The sequence below is a fragment of the Triticum dicoccoides genome, chromosome 1A, assembly GCF_002162155.2.
Source record: "Triticum dicoccoides isolate Atlit2015 ecotype Zavitan chromosome 1A, WEW_v2.0, whole genome shotgun sequence".
In the NCBI taxonomy this organism is placed as follows: Eukaryota; Viridiplantae; Streptophyta; class Magnoliopsida; order Poales; family Poaceae; genus Triticum; species Triticum dicoccoides.
This window is the reverse complement of record NC_041380.1, coordinates 447144758-447165006: the sequence shown is the minus strand read 5'-3', so window position 1 is coordinate 447165006 and position 20249 is coordinate 447144758. Positions and strand designations below refer to the sequence as shown.

Below are 20249 nucleotides of genomic sequence, written 5' to 3'. Positions count from 1 at the left end.
AGGTAATTTTGCTCAGTTCTCTTGTCTTGGTGCACATGCTCAAAATGGCCTGGCTGAGTGCAAGCATCGTCACCTTCTTGAGACGGCTCGTTTGTCGTGGTTTGTCGTCTTCGTCGTTGTCTATATGGCCCTAAGCAAACCCCTCGTGCATGGTTTGAGCGCTTCGTCCCAATGGTGATTGCGGCTAGTTTTTGGCGAGTGCTCATTATCCTACACTTTCGGTCCACCATTCAACTCGTGGTCGAACAGTTCTTCTACATGTCGATCATCACTTGCAACGACTCTTAAGTACATTGCCTTGGTGAAGGCTCATCATAGTGAATTTCTTATGTCTGATCTCGGTCCTCTTCGGTACTTCCTTGAGATTGAGGTTTCTTCTACATCTAATGACTTCTTTATTTTCTAAGAGAAGTATGTCCAGGATCTTCTTACTCGTGCTACTCTTACTGATGAGTGCACTATTGAGACTCCTATGGAGTCAACGTGCACCTTTGTGACCACCTCCACTCCCTACCAGTCTAGATGGGCATCATTTGCCTTGCTGCAGGTTGCTACAAGCACTGCCTCAATCCCACATCCCGTATTCCCTTTATGTGTGACACCATAACCGCACGCTCGAGGACAGGCGCTACCTATGACAATCAACGCGTACCTGGATTATGCACGAAACAAGCCGAGGACAGGCGCTACCTATGACCGCGTGTTGTGGATTCTTCTGATAAGCCATCTCCCTCAACTATTATATCTTCTTTTGTTAGCAACGCACCGCCTCCAGCTTAGCCTACTTATGGCTTTCGAGCTCGCCCGCTTCTGCCTATGACCGCTATGGTTACTGTGCAGCTCTTCCCGAGACGACTTCTTGCCGTGAGGTTGTTCATCCCAAATGACTGCATGTGATGGCATCGAAGATTGATGCTCTTGCCTGCATCGGCACGTGGAATCTCATTTCCCTTCCTCCTCGTGCTTGTCTCATCACTTGTAAGTGGGTCTACAAGTTTAAGACTGATGATACACTTGAGCGTTACAAAACTCGTTTAGTGATGAGAACTTGCTCGTTTAGTGGTGAGAACTTGATCATGACTACGAAGAGACATTTACTCCTATATATATGGCCCATGTGACCACTCTTCGCACACTTCCTCAATGTGGCTTCTATTCGCCGCTACTCTGTCTCCCAGCTTGATGTCAAGAATGCCTACAAGTAGCCACCACCTAGATTCTCTTCCTAATGGCATAGTTTGTCGTCTTCGTCGATGTCTATATGGCCCTAAGCAAACCCCTCGTGTCTGGTTTGAGCGCTTCATCTCGATGGTGATTGCGGCTAGTTTTTGACGAGTGCTCATTATCCTACACTTTCGGTCTACTATTCAATTCATGGTCGAACACTTCTTCTAGATGTCGATCATCACTAGCAATGACTCTTAAGTACATTGCCTTGGTGAAGGCTCGTCATAGTGAATTTCTTATGTCCGATCTTAGTCCTCTTTGGTACTTCCTTGATATTGAGGTTTCTTCTACCTTTAATGACTTCTCTATTTTCTAAGAGAAGTATGTCCAGGATCTTCTTACTCGTGCTACTCTTACTGATGAGTGCACTGTTGAGACTCCTATGGAGTCAACGTCCACCTTTGTGACCACCTCCGCTCCCTACCAGTCTGGATGGGCATCCTTTGCCTTGCTGCGGGTTGCTACAAGCACTGCCTCAATCCCACATCCTGTGTTCCCTTTATGTGTGACACCATAACCGCACGCTCGAGCACCACCAATGGTGAGCAGGAGCTCGGACAATCGACGCGTACCTGGATTATGCACGAAACAAGCCGAGGACAGGCGCTACCTAAAGTCGAGGCCAAGGGCGCACAGTAGGAGAACCTGGGGTGCTTAATCAAGCACGTGGCACACAACCCACAAACAGGAAAGGAACACCCAACCAGATCAGCGGGGTACAAAGAGTGCACACGCAAGTGGGATGCCGGATCAAGTCCCTCTACTGCCAGTGCCACCAGTCTCTGCCTCTGTTGCCTTGTCTACTAGATATTTTCAAGAGTGGCATCATCGCCTTGGGTCACTTGTGATCTCTCATCCTTAGTTCAAGGTGATCGTGGATCCGTCTCCTATGATGTCTCTAATACGTGGTCCAGTTACCTTATACTCATAGCAAGACAGTGTCTCAGCATCCTTTAGAACTTGTTCACTCTGATCTCGAGGGATCATCTCCCTTTTGCCTCCGCTTGTGACTTCTCTCAACAGACCTGGATATATACTTTATTTCTTCTCGTAGTGAGGTCTTATCGATAAGCCTTTTGCTGCCATGGTTCACACTCAATTATCTACGCCTATCCATGTGTTCTATGGTGATTCTGGTGGAGTATATCTCCAAGTTGTTGCGTGGAATCTTTGCTGAGCAGACTTTGGTTCTCTTATCTTGGTGCTCATGCTCAAAATGGTGTGGCTAAGCGCAAGCATCGTCACCTTCTTGAGACGGCTCGTCCATTGATGGTCATCGCCTCTCTTTCGCCACACTTTTGGACCGAGTCTGTCTCCACTTCCATCTATCTCATCAACCTTCAGCAATCCACTGCTCTACAGGGTGACGATCCTTTCGAGCGTCTATTAGATTCTTTCCTTATTATTCGGCGCTTCAATTGTTTTGTTGTGTTTGCTATGTCCTTGCCCACGTGAATGCACCAAACTGACTGCTCGGTCCGTTGAGTGTGTGTTCTTAGGATACAACGATGAGCATAAGGAATATCATTATTGGGATCATGTTGGGCGTCAGATGGCTATTTTTGGGGATATGACTTTTGTTGAGTCTCATCCCTTCTACCGACATACATCTTCCTCGACTTCACAATGGAGGAAATCTCTCTTCTTCTTTTTAAATCCAACACTCTTATCACTCCCTTATCCAGTCGTCGTACTGCTCATGCTTCTCTGATTATTGTAGATCCAATGCCATCGTCTCCTATGATTTCCTCACCTCGCTTATCACATGATTCTACACCTTCATCAGTTGTGGCTTCCTTGTCTCCATCACCTGAGTTTATCCCGATGATTTCTGCTCGTATTCTTACATCTTTTCCTCACTTTTATATACAATCGTCCGCGTGTTGTGAATGTGTCTACAGATGTGCCACTTCCCCTCTCGGCCTACTTATGGCTTGCTTCCTCGTCCGCTTCCGCCTGTTGACCGCCTTGGTCTTCCAAGCGTTGGTGCTAGTGTTCTAGAGACGACTTCTTATCGTGATGTTATTCATACCAAATGGCACCTTGCTTGCATGGCAGAGGAGATTGTTGCTCTTGAGCGCATCGGCACGTGGGATATTGTTTCTCTTCCTCCTCGTGTTTGTCCCATCACTTGATGGGAATGTTATGACTCACTTTGACTTTTTATATGTTCCTTCTTTTGCTCATGTTCCTCGACTTTACTCCACTCGTGGTCCACGTGTTGTGGATTCTTCTAATAAGCCATCTCCCTCGACTATTATATCTTCTTTCGTTGGCAACGCACCGCCTCCAGCTTAGCCTACTTATGGCTTTCGAGCTCGCGCGCTTCTGCCTATTGACCGCTATGGTTACTGCGCAGCTCTTCCCATGACAACTTCTTGCCGTGAGGTTGTTCATCCCAAATGGCCTCACGTGATGGCATCGAAGATTGATGCTCTTGCCCACATCGGCACGTGAAATCTCATTTCCCTTCCTCCTCGACGTCCTCGTGCTCGTCTCATCACTTGTAAGTGGGTCTACAAGGTTAAGACTGATGATACTCTTGAGCGTTACAAAGCTCATTTAGTGGTGAGGGCATGGTCATGACTACGAAGAGACATTTACTCCTATATATATGGCCCATGTGACCACTCTTTGCACACTTCCTCAATGTGGCTTCTATTCGCCGCTAGTCTGTCTCTCAGCTTGATGTCAAGAATGCCTACAAGTAGCCACCACCTAGGTTCTCTTCATGGTTTGTCGTCTTCGCCGATGTCTATATGGCCCTAAGCAAACCCCTTGTGCCTGATTTGAGCGCTTCGTCTCGGTGGTGATTGCGGCTAGTTTTTTACGAGTGATCATTATCGTACACTTCCGGTCCACCATTCAACTCGTGGTCGAACACTTCTTCTACATGTCGATCGTCACTGGCAACGACTCTTAAGTACATTGCTTTGGTGAAGGCTCGTCATAGTGAATTTCTTTTGTCCGATCTTAGTCCTCTTTGGTACTTCCTTGAGATTGAGGTTTTCTTCTACCTCTAATGACTTCTTTATTTTCTAAGAGAAGTATGTCCAGGATCTTCTTACTCGTGCTACTTCTTACTCGTGCTACTCTTACTGATGAGTGCACTGTTGAGCAACATCCACCTTTGTGACCACCTCCGCTCCCTACCAGTCTGGATGGGCATCCTTTGCCTTGTTGCGGGTTGCTACAAGCACTGTCTCAATCCCACATCCCGTGTTCCTTTATGTGTGACACCATAACCGCACGCTCGAGCACCACCAATGGTGAGCAGGAGCTCGGACAGTCGACGCGTACCTGGATTATGCACGAGACGAGCCGAGGACAGGCGCTACCTAAAGTCGAGGCCAAGGGCGCACAGTAGGAGAACCTGGGGTGCTTAATCAAGCATGTGGCACACAACCCGCAAACAGGAAAGGAACACCCAGCCAGATCGACGGGGTATGAAGAGTGCAAACGCAAGTGGGATGTCGGATCAAGTCCCTCTACTGCCAGCGCCGCCAGTCTCTGCCTCTGTTGCCTTGTCTACCATATATTTTCAAGAGTGGCATCATCGCCTTGCATCACTTGTGATCTCTCATCCTTAGTTCGACGTGATCTTTTGGATCCGTCTCCGGTGATGTCTCTAATACGTGGTCCAGTGCCTCAGCATCCTTTAGACCTTGTTCACTCTGATCTCAAGGGATCATCTTCCTTTGCCTCCACTAGTGACTTCTCTCAACACACCTGGATATATACTTTATTTCTTCTCGTAGTGAGGTCTTATCTATAAGCATTTTGCTGCCAAGGTTCACACTCAATTCTCTACGCCTATTCATGTGTTCTATGGTGACTCTTCTGGAGAGCATATCTCCAAGCTGTTGCGTGGAATCCTTGTTGCGGAAACTTTGGTTCTCTTATCCTGGTGCTCATGCTCAATATGTCGTGGCTAAGCGCAAGCATCGTCACCTTCTTGAGACGGCTCATCCATTGATGGTCACCGCCTCTCTTTCACCGCACTTTTGGGCCAAGTATGTCTCCACTTCCATCTATCTCATCAACCTTCAGCAATCCACTGCTCTGCAGGGTGACGCTCCTTTCGAGCGTCTATTTGATCGTTTATTCGACGCTTCAATTTTTTGGTTGTGTTTGCTATGTCTTCTTACCCCTCGTGAACGCACCAAACTGACTTCTCAATCTGTTGAGTGTGTCTTCTTAAAGATACAACGATGAGCATAAGGGATATCGTTGTTGGGATCATGTTGATCGTCGGATGCCTATTTCTTAGGATATGACTTTTGTAGAGTATCCTCCCTTCTACCCGCATCCATCTTCCTCGACCTTTTCAATGGAGGAAATCTCCCTTTCTTTTGAAATCCAACACTCCTATCACTCCCTTGTCCAGTCGTCGTACTGCTCGTGCTTCTCTGATTATTGTAGATCCAGTGCCATCATCTCCTATGATTTCCTCACCTCGCTTATCACATGATTCTACACCTTCTATCACATTGTGGTTTCCTAGTCTCCATCACCTGAGTTTATCCCGATGATTTCTGCTTGTATTCTCACATCTTTTCCTCACTTTTATATACAATCGTCCGCGTGTTGTGAATGTGTCTACTGATGTGCCACTTCCACTCTCGGCCAACTTGTGGCTTGCTTCCTCGTTCGCTTCCGCCTGTTGACCGCCTTGGTCCTCCAAACGTTGGCGCTAGTTTTCTTGAGCCGAATTCTTATCATGATGTTATTCATGCCAAATGGCACCTTGCGATGGCAGAGGAGATTGTTGCTCTTAGCGCATCGGCACGTGGGATATTGTTTCTCTTCCTCCTCGTGTTCGTCCCATCACTTGGTGGGAATATTATGACTCGCTTTGTTACCAACGCACGGCCTCCAGCTTAGCCTAGATATGGCTTTCGAGCTCGCCCGCTTCTGCCTATTGACCGCTATGTTTTCTGCGCAGCTCTTCCCAAGACGACTTCTTGCCATGAGGTTGTTCATCCCAAATGGCTGCACATGATGGCATCGAATATTGATGCTCTTGCCCGCATCGACAGGTGGTGTTATTCATATCAAATGGCACCTTGCGATGGCAGAGGAGATTGTTGCTCTTGAGCGCATCGGCACGTTGGATATTGTTTCTCTTCCTCCTTGTGTTTGTCCCATCACTTGGTAGGAATGTTATGACTCACTTTGACTTTTTGTATGTTCCTTCTTTTGCTCATGTTCCTCAACTTTACTACACCCGTGGTCCGCGTGTTGTAGATTCTACTGATAAGCCATCTCCCTCGACTATTATATCTTCTTTCGTTGCCAACGCACCGCCTCCAGCTTAGCCTAGTTATGGCTTTCGAGCTCGCCCGCTTCTGACTATTGACCGCTAGGGTTACTGCGCAGCTCTTCCCGAGACGACTTCTTGCCATGAGGTTGTTCATCCTAACTGACTGCATGTGATGGCATCGAATATTGATGCTCTTGCCCACATCGGCACGTGAAATCTCATTTCCCTTCCTCCTCGTGCTCCTCTCATCACTTGTAAATGGGTCTACAAGGTTAAGACTGATGATACTCTTGAGCGTTACAAAGCTTGTTTAGTGGTGAGAGCATGGTCATGACTACGAAGAGACATTTACTCCTATATATATGGCCCACGTGACCACTCTTCGCACACTTCCTCAATGTGGCTTCTATTCGCCGCTAGTTTGCCTCTCCGCTCTATGTCAAGAATGCCTACAAGTAGCCACCACCTAGGTTCTCTTCCTAATGGCATGGTTTGTCGTCTTTGCCAATGTCTATATGGCCCTAAGCAAACCCCTCGTGCCTGGTTTGACCGCTTCGTCTCAGTGGTGATTGCGGCTAGTTTTTGCCGAGTGCTCATTATCCTACACTTTTGGTCCACCATTCAACTCGTGGTCGAACACTTCTACATGTAGATTATCACTTGCAACGACTCTTAAGTACATTGCCTTGGTGAAGGCTCGTCATAGTGAATTTCTTATGTCCGATCTTAGTCCTCTTTGGTACTTCCTTGAGATTGAGGTTTTCTTCTACCTCTAATGACTTCTTTATTTTCTAAGAGAAGTATGTCCAGGATCTTCTTACTCGTGCTACTCTTACTGATGAGTGCGCTGTTGAGACTCCTGTGGAGTCAACATCCACCCTTGTGACCACCTCCGCTCCCTACGAGTCTGGATGGGCATCCGTTGCCTTGCTGCGGGTTGCTACAAGCATTGTCTCAATCCCACATCCCGTGTTCCCTTTATGTGTGACACCATAACCGCACGCTCGAGCACCACCAATGGTGAGCAGGAGCTCGGACAATCAACGCGTACCTGGATTATGCACGAAACAAGCCGAGGACAAGCGCTACCTAAAGTCGAGGCCAAGCGTGCACAGTAGGAGAACCTGGGTGCTTAATCAAGCACGTGGCACACTTTCCGCAAACAGGAAAGGAACACCCAACCAGATCGGCGGGGTACGGAGAGTGCACAGGCAAGTGGGATGCCGGATCAAGTCCCTCTACTGCCAGTGCCGCCAGTCTCTGGCTCTATTGCCTTGTCTACTAGATATTTTCAAGAGTGGTATCATCGCCTTGGGTCACTTGTGATCTCTCATGCTTAGTTCGACGTGATCTTCTTGGATTTGTCTCCGATGATGTCTCTAATACGTGGTCCAGTTACCTTATACTCATAGCGAGACGGTGTCTCAGCATCCTTTAGAACTTGTTCACTCTGTTCTCGAGGGATCATCTCCCTTTGCCTCCGCTAGTGACTTCTTTCAGCACACCTGGATATATACTTTATTTCTTCTCGTAGTGAGGTCTTATCTATAAGCCTTTTGCTGCCATGGTTCACACTCAATTCTCTACGCCTATTCATGTGTTCTTTGGTGACTCTGCTGGAGTATATCTCCAAACTGTTGCGTGGAATCCTTGCTGACCAGACTTTGGTTTTCTTATCCTGGTGCTCATGCTCAATATGGCGTGGCTAGCGCAAGCATCGTCACCTTCTTGAGACGGCTCGCCCATTGATGGTCACCGCCTCTCTTTCACCGCACTTTTGGGCCGGGTCTGTCTCCACTTCCATCTATCTCATCAACCTTCAGCAATCCACTGCTCTGCAAGGTGACGCTCCTTTCGAGCGTCTATTAGATTCTTTCCTGATTATTCGGCGCTTCAATTGTTTGGTTGTGTTCGCTATGTCCTTGCCCACGTGAACGCACCAAACTGACTGCTCAGTCTGTTGAGTGTGTGTTCTTAGGATACAACGATGAGCATGAGGGATATCATTATTGGGATCATTTTGGTCGTCAGATGGTTATTTTTTGGGATATGACTTTTGACGAGTCTCATCCCTTTTACCCGCATCCATCTTCCTCGACCTTTTCGATGGGAGGAAATCTCTCTTTTTTTGGAAATCCAACACTCTATCACTCCCTTATCCAGTCGTCGTACTGCTCATACTTCTCTGATTATTTTAGATCTAATGCCATCATCTCCTATGATTTCCTCACCTCGCTTATCACATGATTCGCCAATTTCATCAGTTTTGGCTTCCTTGTCTCCATCACCTGAGTTTATCCCGATGAATTCTGCTTGTATTCTTGCATCTTTTCCTCACTTTTACATACAATCGTCCGCGTGTTGTGAATGTGTCTACTAATGTGCCACTTCCCCTCTCGGCCTACTTATGGCTTGCTTCCTCGTCCGCTTCCGCCTGTTGATCGTCTCGGTCTTCCAAGCGTTGGCGCTAGTGTTCTTGAACCGACTTCTTATCATGATGTTATTCATACCAAATGGCACCTTGCGATGGCAGAGGAGATTGTTGCTCTTGAGCGCATCGGCACATTGGATATTGTTTCTCTTCCTCCTCGTGTTTGTCCCATCACTTGATGGGAATGTTATGACTCACTTTGACTTTTTATATGTTCCTTCTTTTGCTCATGTTCCTCGACTTTACTCCACTCGTGGTCTACGTGTTGTGGATTCTTCTGATAAGCCATCTCCCTCGACTATTATATCTTCTTTCGTTGGCAACGCACCGCCTCCAGCTTAGCCTACTTATGGCTTTCGAGCTCGCGCACTTCTGCCTATTGACCGCTATGGTTACTGCGCAGCTCTTCCCAAGACAACTTCTTGCCGTGAGGTTGTTCATCCCAAATGGCTTCATGTGATGGCATCAAAGATTGATGCTCTTGCCCACATCGACACGTGAAATCTCATTTCCCTTCCTCCTCGACATCCTCGTGCTCGTCTCATCACTTGTAAGTGGGTCTACAAGGTTAAGACTGATGATACTCTTGAGCGTTACAAAGCTCATTTAGTGGTGAGGGCATGGTCATGACTACGAAGAGACATTTACTCCTATATATATGTCCCATGTGACCACTCTTCGCACATTTCCTCAATGTGGCTTCTATTCGCCGCTAGTCTGTCTCTCAGCTTGATGTCAAGAATGCCTACAAGTAGCCACCACCTAGGTTCTCTTCATGGTTTGTCGTCTTCGCCGATGTCTATATGGCCCTAAGCAAACCCCTTGTGCCTGATTTGAGCGCTTCGTCTCGGTGGTGATTGCGGCTAGTTTTTTACGAGTGATCATTATCGTACACTTCCGGTCCACCATTCAACTCGTGGTCGAACACTTCTTCTACATGTCGATCGTCACTGGCAACGACTCTTAAGTACATTGCTTTGGTGAAGGCTCGTCATAGTGAATTTCTTTTGTCCGATCTTAGTCCTCTTTGGTACTTCCTTGAGATTGAGGTTTTCTTCTACCTCTAATGACTTCTTTATTTTCTAAGAGAAGTATGTCCAGGATCTTCTTACTCGTGCTACTTCTTACTCGTGCTACTCTTACTGATGAGTGCACTGTTGAGCAACATCCACCTTTGTGACCACCTCCGCTCCCTACCAGTCTGGATGGGCATCCTTTGCCTTGTTGCGGGTTGCTACAAGCACTGTCTCAATCCCACATCCCGTGTTCCTTTATGTGTGACACCATAACCGCACGCTCGAGCACCACCAATGGTGAGCAGGAGCTCGGACAGTCGACGCGTACCTGGATTATGCACGAGACGAGCCGAGGACAGGCGCTACCTAAAGTCGAGGCCAAGGGCGCACAGTAGGAGAACCTGGGGTGCTTAATCAAGCATGTGGCACACAACCCGCAAACAGGAAAGGAACACCCAGCCAGATCGACGGGGTACGAAGAGTGCAAACGCAAGTGGGATGTCGGATCAAGTCCCTCTACTGCCAGCGCCGCCAGTCTCTGCCTCTGTTGCCTTGTCTACCATATATTTTCAAGAGTGGCATCATCGCCTTGCGTCACTTGTGATCTCTCATCCTTAGTTCGACGTGATCTTTTGGATCCGTCTCCGGTGATGTCTCTAATACGTGGTCCAGTGTCTCAGCATCCTTTAGACCTTGTTCACTCTGATCTCAAGGGATCATCTTCCTTTGCCTCCACTAGTGACTTCTCTCAACACACCTGGATATATACTTTATTTCTTCTCGTAGTGAGGTCTTATCTATAAGCATTTTGCTGCCAAGGTTCACACTCAATTCTCTACGCCTATTCATGTGTTCTATGGTGACTCTTCTGGAGAGCATATCTCCAAGCTGTTGCGTGGAATCCTTGCTGCGCAGACTTTGGTTCTCTTATCCTGGTGCTCATGCTCAATATGTCGTGGCTAAGCGCAAGCATCGTCACCTTCTTGAGACGGCTCATCCATTGATGGTCACCGCCTCTCTTTCACCGCACTTTTGGGCCAAGTATGTCTCCACTTCCATCTATCTCATCAACCTTCAGCAATCCACTGCTCTGCAGGGTGACGCTCCTTTCGAGCGTCTATTTGATCGTTTATTCGACGCTTCAATTTTTTGGTTGTGTTTGCTATGTCTTCTTACCCCTCGTGAACGCACCAAACTGACTTCTCAATCTGTTGAGTGTGTCTTCTTAAAGATACAACGATGAGCATAAGGGATATCGTTGTTGGGATCATGTTGATCGTCGGATGCCTATTTCTTAGGATATGGTTGGCGTATTCTTCTCCAAAGGGGGACACGTGTTTGATGCAAACACGACCGAGTGGGATATAATCATACTCTATCAAGCCCAAATGATAATCTTCTTTTTTTACCCTGCTTCCAAATAATAATGACCCAAACACTAAACATAGCATTGATCATAATTCTTTATACATCACACCATATCCTTAGAATCTACTAACATCTAAGGCAAATTTGAAAAAAAAGAGTTTGTGAATTAAATAAATGTTCACAAATTCAAAAATTATGTTTGCGAATTCGAAAAATGTTGCCAATTCCAGTTATGTTCACGTATTCAAAGAAAGTTCACGGATTAAAAAAATTGTGAATTCCAAAAATGTTAACGTATTCATAAAATGATCACATATGAAATAATGTTAACGTATTCAAAACAAGTTCATGAATTCAAATAATGTACATGAATACAAAAAATTGTTAAATGTTTGCGTCGAATTCAAAAAATGTCCGTGGATTCTAAAACAGTGTTCACAAATTCCAAAAATGTTATTGTGTTCGAAAAATGTTCTCATATTCAAGACAAGTATGAATTCCAAAAATGTTCACAAATTCAAAAACTGTTAAGGAATTCAAAAAATGTTCACGGCAATTCAAAATTGTTAACTGATTCTAAAAACTATTCACATATTCCAAAATCGCTCACATATTCAAAAACTATTCAACCATTGGAAAAGGTTCAAAATTTTCAAAAAATATTCACAAATTTGGAAAATATACGGTAATTCAACATTTTAGCAAATTCAAAAAATGTGAACTGAAAATTGTTCACAAACTTGAAAAAGGTTCAAAAAATTAAGAAGGAAAAAGAAAAGGCGAACACGAAGAAAAACATAGCGTTGGCCATAATCCTTATACAGCACACCATATTTTTTTAAATCTACTAACATGAAAGTCGTATACAAAAAGAATAAATCTACGCATATAATTTACATGTACCATTATAATTATATTGTTTTAGAAATCCTCGGTAGGTTTGTCTAGATGTCTAGACCCATGTCTATACTCTACAGCACCTTCTATACTCTAGAACAATGTACGTTTGGTGTGGGTTAATTTATCACCATCGTTTCGACGGTAATCTCTATTCCCAACCTAGGGGTGTGTATTACACGATGGGGGGAAAATATCTCAACTTCACCAATAAGTAACTCAAATAAACAGTTATGTATGTGATTTCAAAAGAAAGATATAAATGGCAAGGTGTTTAACAAATCTGCATGCAAGTTGTATCGTGCTTATTGAGTGAACAAAACAAATATCAGGATAGAAACTAAGAAACAGAATGCATACCACCAGGAACACAGCCACTACTAGCTCTGTCACGGAATATTGCGTGATAAAAGCCCGCCATGCTAACTCAGCAGCTTCCTCAACTGACATGTTGAATTTGTAAATGAAATGTAAAGCACAAACATAAGAGATGCAACTTCAAGATAATATGAACTGTGAGCAAAGCAACATATAGAGGTATAAAAAAACATACCCCTCATCCAAGATACTATAAGCATACAAAGAACTACAGAACCGGCTGCTTCCCTTGAGCCTTGCACCCTCGCTATCAACATAGTACCAAGACCAGACCCTAGAAAAAGAGCGGAATTGTTAGGCATAGACCTAAGTACTGCTTAATGACACTAAAATATGTCAAAGGGCCACTCGCAGTTCCATCAAATCCAACAATCAATGTACCAATTGGAAGTACCATCCCATTGTATGAAAATAAAGGATATTAGCCAACGGTCTTTAAAGAACCAGCAATAGAAATCCTTTGCTTGTTGATGAGCTCATGGAGCTCATCAAGCTCATGAACCTCATGAACCTCTGAAGGAAGAAACTATTGTTATTACTACTATCTTTACTATTAAAGGGAAGTGCGGTTGTGATGGTAGGTTGTGGTACGTCGATTCGCATGTTTGTGTGCCGCTTCCTCGCCTACTCTCTCAAACAAATACTCGTCAACGAGTGGACCCGCCAGCTCTCTTCCCTGCCCCATCAACTCGCTAGCCCCGAGCTGATTTCTTCTTCCTCTCTCGTTAAGAGCGAGCGCGGCCACAGCTAGGGTTACTACCGCGTCCAGCCGTTGCCGCCTCACACCGCTGCCTGGGTTGCTATCTGACACACCAACCAAGAACTGCAGTGTCGAACACGGGCCTAGGTCGCCCTCATTTGTAGATGCAAGATGTAGCTCGCCATCTTCTATGTCACATACGCCCTTCATCTCTACCTGCTTCCCAGCGTATCGAACAGAGGCGCTGTGGCAGGACTCAAGGTGCAGCAGCTACTCTAGTTGTACATGAGCCATGGGTTCAAGAGAGGTTCTTGAAGAGAGTCGATTTGTTAAGCCTTCCCTGGTATTTGTCTTCAATACCAATGTATTATTTTCTCATCACCAAGCTTTTGTCTCGCTCACTACTTGTTTCTTGCACTATATGGCCAGATCTAGCTTCTTCATTTATCCATGATTTTTCTTTAAAGTCCACCGACTAAACATACAAGAGCTTGGCAATTCTTTCTGGCTGCAGCTAAAACTTTATATTAAAGTGAACTTTAGTTTTGTTGGTTTCTTGTTCATAGAAACCAGCAGCAAGAAATAAGGCTAGATTAGCCACGGCAGCATCAGCCAAGTTTATGAGCATGTACCTTACATGAAGATTAAAGTCATCATCAATATATTAATTTTGCTCCTGGTATGCATCTCTTGGAGAAATCTTAGGGCAAATATTTTCTTATTTTTGCTTTCTTTAGAAATCTTGGGAGAAATTTAGTGTAGACACCTTCAGTTCTATAACATAGTTGAATGTAGAAATTACTACAATAAGCATTGTATCACAACAGTGGACTACTTCTATAAAGAAATGCAATGATGTAATGTTCTTGGTCAAACTTCAGTTATATATTATACTTAGTACTGCAAATTCAAGAATTAAGTTTGCAGGCATGTCGTCATTGTAGTCCTGATAGATATTTTGCTTTTCTGTATTTACGTGCATTAATAATAGAGTTACTAATATTGTTTCGATATTTCATTAGTAGAAGACTGGAATGTGTCTACAACCAATGCGCATCAATGCGATCCAAAAAATACGCAATTCGAGGTGGATTTCACTTGTGGTAGAGAGAAGCCACACAGTTCAGATAGCAACGTGGGACTTTATGGTCACAGATAGATTGTCGTGGAATAACTCAATTGATGGGATGTAGGATTCACATCGGTGCAGATTGCCGAGTACCATGCAAATGAAATGTTGGTTGCAAAATTAATGATCTGCCTCTTTGTCGAGTAAAATTGATAAGAGTTATAAAGTCGAGAAATATTTTTTCCATCGATCTTTTAGTCTAGCAAGTAAACATTTTTTCCGTCATTCTTTTAGTAAACAATATAATTGTTTGTGCAGCCACAAGTATGCTACCTTCCGTTTCATAAACAGATGTCCTAATACGAAACATGCAGTAAAAAGGATAGCTCGATGTAAACAATATAATTGTTTGTGCAGCAACAAGTATGCTACCTTCCGTTTCGTAAATAGATGTCCTACTACGAAACATGCAGTAAAAAAGATGTAAGTTTGACTACTACAATATAAAAGATGGTTCACATTTGTAAGATAAATGTTATTTTTGATTTATCATGTTCTGAGTTTATCATGACTGTAAATTACAGAACTATTTCTGACCAAGAGAGAGATATGTGAAACTCATGATTTAGCTCATTTAAATATCACAAAATTAATGTAGGAGAGACCATCTAGCGTACTCAATTGTGGCATTGGTCGTGCTATTATTTTATGAGTTTATTTTGATGTCTACTTTTTTATTTTAAAATTAAAATCAATATTATGGGTAGCAGCACATTCACTGCTGATGCAAGAACATTCCAGCTTGCCTGAAGAACAAAAAGTTCCATTATTTTGTGAGTCTATACAATTGTTTGCTTGCATTGTATATTACATAAACTTCATGTGAATTTGCATCACTTGCACCCTAATCCTTACCGGATATACACCTATACTAACTGCCAACCCCAAGAAAATTCACACGTTAATTATTAAATAAAAAGAACTGAATCAAGATTATTTTTTGTCCATACAAGATAGTTAGAGTGTAATCAACTGTACAAAGACCCTACATTATCAATATATGCAGATGAAGAATACAAGACTTGCACTCAGTCCTGCTTGGTTCCTTTCGTTTGTGCCACATCCATTGGAAGTGAGTTTTTAGCTGTCTTTCTTTGTGATAAAATGTGAAAGATTCAAATCCAATGTTGATATCTTCTTTCCAGAATGATGCTTTGTTGGTCTTTTTCACCTATTGTCTCACATGTTGAATATCTAGAGCATACTTAGATTTGCTATTTCTGTATTTTGTTTTTGTAGACTTAGTATAAGAAGTAAGGACACAGAGAAATAATATTTGAAAGGTGCAGGTTGAAATATAATTGACAAAAAACATACAAGGAAAAAGGTATTACTAGAGATAGTCATTTATGATGTCAAATTCTCTCCCCTCACGATTCTTGGCTTGTTGCCTTAGGCTGATGACCCACCTAATAAAAATAACTAATAATTTGAATTACAACGCATAATGTGAGTTTTATCTCTCCGTCAAGACATGTATCCTTCAATAGTGTACTAGACCTTATGTAGAGAAAGAAAGATAGAGAGGACTAGTTCTTGTTAATTTTATCAGAGAGATGGAGAGACAAACATGGAAAGATGGGGACACACAAATGGGAGAGATGGAACATCAGGGGGACTTCGCTGCTGCTTCTTGATCTGCTTCGGTGAGCGAGGAGGTAAGAAACAGGGACATAGAGGAACATTGGGCTTAAAATTTATAGAAACTCGAAGATTGACAGCTGGAAGCCATGCTGCTTTCTGTTCCCGTCAAATTTTGTGTGAGCAATTCGGTTGGGCATTACGTCAAACATGTGGAAGGCATGACATACATGTATTATGGTTCACCGCCTATACACAGCAACTCCAGCGGCATGCAGTAATCAAGAAATTTAGAGCAATGGCATGCAGTAGTCACAATATTTAGAGCAAAAGAGGGAATCAAGTCATGACCAAGAAAACAGATCAATGATGATGAAACTTACATCACGTCGTGAATTCGTGCTTGGAGATGAGGCGTGCAAAGAAACGTAGAGAGGAGAAACGCTGGACGTCGCTGAGCTGATGCAATTGTTTCCCACAGGGCTCAGTTTGTCCATAGCTCTTGTATGAGGAGCCGGCAGATAGCGGCGTAGCGCCCCCACAGCCTGCGCTAGGAGAGAACATGGAAGAGCACAGAGCCGTGGACGTCGATGGGAGGCGTCAGACCGGACGCACGACTCGATTGCGGATCTGCGGAAGGGCGGCGCCCCGGCCCACACCGTCGAAGCCGGCGGGCAGCGAGTGCGCACCGCGAACGCAGCTTGTCCCGTGAGGAGGACTGCAGGTCGGCGAACTGTCGTGGCGCCGCCGGCCGCCGCGATCCGGTCTGATCTGGGATTTCGATCGTGGGACTCGAGTCCTTTCTGTAGGTGGTGCCTTCGGCTTGCGGAACGGGCAAAGAGGCCATGTCGATGACGGGAACCATGGGAGCGGGCTTGAGCAGAGTTCGTGGCGGCGGTGGGGACTGGGAGGAAGGAGGGGATCAAGGTTGCCGCCCGTGTTGGGGGTTTCTCCTGCGTTGTGGGCTTCGACCGTTTCTTTTACAGAAAATCGACCTAGCGGAAAACCGGGCCGATGTTACAGCAGCTACACACGGGAGAAGGCCCAAGTGGATCGCAGGCCTAGCCAAGCGACAACCTCAGCGGACGACCAATTGTAAGGAATTTCCTATATGACGCTCGTTCGTATTTTTTTTAAGTTGATCACTTTTTTAAAAGAGTAATTTAGAAAAATCTTCACTTTTCAATAAAAATGTCTATACTTTTAAATTTAGTTTATAATTATAAAAATTGTTCACAAATTCAAAAAAATAAAAACACAATTAAAAATGATCACATTTTTAAAAAACTGTTCATGCATTTTCAAAATTTGTTCACGTGGTTCAATTTTTTTCGAACATTTCTTGGAAATCATGAACAATTTCTCAAAAGACAAATAATATTTGAAAAATCGAATATTTTTTGAACAACATGAACAAAATTTTGAAATTTCAAACTTTGGCTAGCGACAGTCCTTAACCAGTGAGAGGTCTGTAGTTTGATTCCTTGTGTGTGCACTGCTTTTCGTGAATTTCCGTTGTGCTACAGTACCAGTAGGGTGAATGAACGTGCATGCCAATGGGTCGGCCTAGTCGAGGGGTCAAATAGGAACTCCCCAGTTGTAATGCAAGCTCAGTCGAACAACAACGAAAAAAGTAGTCGTTGGTGTCTGAAAGTGCAACTATCCTTAGGTGGTTTTGGTAATTCATAACAACATATAGCTCATTGAGCTAATGCTATTCCAAGATGATTATTTCAGGAAAGCTCAATGATTGGCATGGCATGGATGTGAAAGTGGAACCCTCAAAATGCTAAGGACAAATGATTGGTTCAAGCTCAAAAGCTCAAGACTTTTCATTTTATATTTTAGTGATCCAAGATCACATTGAGTCTTTAGGAAAAGCTAATACTATTAAGGAGGGATGAGGTGTTGCTTAATGAGCCTCTTGCTTCATGTGCTTAGTGATATGCTCCAAAACCCTCAACTACTTTCCCATATCCACATATGACCTAAACCCTAAGCCAAACTCGGTCCTACCGATTCTTCCTATCCGGCGCCACCGAGTTTCACTTGTCATTAGCCACTGCCAAACCCTAGCAATTCGGTTCTACCGATAAGGATCTCGGTCTCAGCGAGATGGGGTTGCAAACTCTCTGTTTCCCTTTCGTAACTTTTCGGTCTTACCGAAAGAGCGAATCGGTCCCACCGAGATTACAATGTAAACTCAGTGTTTCCCCTTTGTAACTTTTCGGTCTCACTGAGTTCCACTCGCTCTCACCGAAAGAGCAAATCGGTCCCACCGAGTTTGCCTGACCAACTCTCTGGTTAGCTAATTACCAAATTCGGTCTCACCGAGTTTGTGTAATCGGTCTCACCGAGATTACGTTATGCCCAAACCCTAACCGAATCGGTCCTACCGAGTTGCATGTCAGTCCCACCGAAATTCCTAATGTTCACTAGGTTTACTATTTCGGTCAGACCGAGTTTATTGATTCGGTCCCACCGAGATTGGAAAACTGTGTAACTGTTGGATTTTGTGTGGAGGCTATATATACCCCTCCACCTCCTTCTCATTCGGTGAGAGAGCCATCAGAACACACACACCATTCCAACTCATATGTTCTGAGAGAGAACCACCTACTCATGTGTTGAGACCAAGACATTCCATTCCTACCATATGAATCTTGATCTCTAGCCTTCCCAAGTTGCTTTCCACTCAAACCCTCTTTCCACCAAATCCAAATCCTATGAGAGAGAGTTGAGTGTTGGGGAGACTATCATTTGAAGCACAAGAGCAAGGAGTTCATTACCTACACACCATTTGTTACTTCTTGGAGAGTGGTGTCTCCTAGATTGGCTAGGTGTCACTTGGGAGCCTCCGACAAGATTGTGGAGTTGAACCAAGGAGTTTGTAAGGGCAAGGAGATCGCCTACTTCGTGAAGATCTACCGCTAGTGAGGCAAGTCCTGTGTGGGCGATGGCCATGGTGGGATAGACAAGGTTGCTTCTTCGTGGACCCTTTGTGGGTGGTTGCTTCTTCGTGGACCCTTCGTGGGTGGAGCCCTGTGTGGACTCGCGCAACCGTTGCCCTTGGGTGGAGCCCTGTGTGGACTCGCGCAACCGTTACCCTTCGTGGGTTGAAGTCTCCATCAACGTGGATGTAGGATAGCACCACCTATCCGAACCACGGGAAAAACATCCGTGTCTCCAATTGCGTTTGAAATCTCCAAACCCTTCCCCTTACATTCTTGCAAGTTGCATGCTTTACTTTCCGCTGCCTATATACTCTTTGCATGCTTGCTTGAATTATGTGATGATTGCTTGACTTGTCCTAAAATTAGCTAAAATCTGCCAAGAACTAAAATTGGGAAAAGGTTAAGCTTTTATTTGGTCAAGTAGTCTAATCACCCCCCTCTAGACATACTTTCGATCCTACAAGTGGTATCAGAGCCTTGGTCTCCATTTGCTTGATCTCCATAGCTTTTGGTGGTCATAGCCTTGGTTTCACAACCTAGGAGAGTATGGCATCTAGCGAGGGAAATTATCACCGTAGAGGTCCTTACTTTGATGGTACTAATTTTGCTAGTTGGAAGCATAAAATGAAAATGCATATTCTTGGACATAACCCCGCTGTTTGGGCCATTGTGTGTGTTGGTTTGCAAGGTGACTTCTTTGACGGGAGAGAACCAAACCGTGAAGCTACCGCGGATGAGTTGAAGATGTTGCAATACAATGCTCAAGCTTGTGATATTCTATTCAACGGATTGTGCCCCGAAGAATTCAACAAAATCAGCCGCCTTGAGAATGCAAAGGAAATTTGGGACACTTTGATTGATATGCACGAAGGTACCGACTCCGTCAAGGAATCCAAGTTGGATGTGCTTCAAAGCCAACTTGACAAGTTCAAGATGAAGGATGGTGAAGGTGTCGCTGAAATGTACTCTAGGCTTGCTCTCATCACAAATGAGATTGCCGACTTAGGAAGTGAAGAGATGACCGATAGATTCATCATCAAGAAGATCCTAAGAGCCTTGGATGGAAAATATGATACCGTGTGCACATTGATCCAAATGATGCCCAATTACAAAGATCTCAAGCCAACGGAGGTGATTGGAAGAATTGTTGCTCATGAGATGTCACTTAAGGATAAAGAGGAACTTCACAACAAATCAAGTGGTGCCTATAAAGCCTCATGTGAAGCCCCTACATCATCAAGTGAGAAACAAGACTTCAATGAAGAATTGAACTTAATGGTGAAGAACTTCAACAAGTTCTACAAG

At 44.3% G+C, this 20249-nt stretch overlaps 1 long non-coding RNA gene across 2 annotated transcripts in view; it reads right to left on the bottom strand.

Annotated features, from left to right (window-relative positions):
• LOC119278028 overlaps positions 1-16922 on the bottom strand; it is a 29856-nt gene extending 12934 nt beyond the window's left edge. For both annotated transcript variants that reach the window (XR_005137450.1, XR_005137459.1), the window contains exons 1-3: positions 16374-16922; positions 12756-12854; positions 12563-12645 (exon numbers count right to left, since the gene is read on the bottom strand). This is a non-coding gene — a long non-coding RNA (uncharacterized LOC119278028). The remainder of the gene's footprint in view (positions 1-12562; positions 12646-12755; positions 12855-16373) is intronic.
• Between the last annotated feature and the right edge of the window lie 3327 nt (positions 16923-20249).